The sequence below is a fragment of the Oryzias melastigma genome, linkage group LG17, assembly GCF_002922805.2.
Source record: "Oryzias melastigma strain HK-1 linkage group LG17, ASM292280v2, whole genome shotgun sequence".
NCBI classification, from domain to species: domain Eukaryota; kingdom Metazoa; phylum Chordata; class Actinopteri; order Beloniformes; family Adrianichthyidae; genus Oryzias; species Oryzias melastigma.
The window spans coordinates 1,297,282-1,298,172 of record NC_050528.1 but is presented as its reverse complement, the minus strand read 5'-3'; positions in this window follow the sequence as shown (position 1 = coordinate 1,298,172).

Genomic DNA, 891 nt, shown 5'->3' with positions numbered 1-891 from the left:
CGATTTGAGAGTCTTAAAAGAAAACTAAGAGCTGATGCAACCTTGCGTGCCAGGTACCACGATGTAATACAGGACTACCTGCAGCAGGGAATCTGCGAAGAGGTTTTGGATGACAAGATAGTATCAAGGGATGAAGTGACAGTAAAATATTACATGCCACATCACGCTGTTGTAAGAGAGGACAAAGCCACAACCAAACTCAGGGTGGTATTTGATGCATCCTCGCACGAAGAAAACAGACTGTCCCTGAATGATTGTTTACACACTGGACCTAACCTAAATCCAAACCTGCTAGATGTGCTCATTAAGTTCAGGTTGCACGAAATAGCCTTCACTGCCGACATAACCAAGGCTTTTCTTCAAATTTCCCTATCAGAAAGAGACAAGGACGCTGTCAGGTTCCTGTGGTTCCTTGGAAATCGAACCGAAGACTCAGAAAATGAGGTACGTGTCCTAAGGATGAACAGAGTGGTTTTTGGGGTGTCTCCCAGCCCCTTTCTGTTCGCTGCCACCATAAGGAAACATCTCAAACGGTTTGAAACAGAACAACCAAAGGTGGCGGAAACACTCAGAGACTCGCTGTATGTTGATGACTTCATTTCAAGTTCACCTTGTGTGGGAGAGGCTCTACATGTGACTACAGCAGCAAAGAACATTCTTTCACAGGCTGGCATGAACCTATGCAAATGGGTTACCATCTCACCTGACTTGAGAAGCATGTGGAAAGAAAATGGAGTGGAGCTCACAGGAGAGACGGAGTCTTGTGGAAATGTGCTCAAGGTTCTAGGGCTCATTTGGAGACCGGACAAAGATGATTTTGTGTTTGATCAAAAGGGATTAATGGATATCTTAAAGGACAATGAAAACACAAAACGAAGTGTATTGAAGACA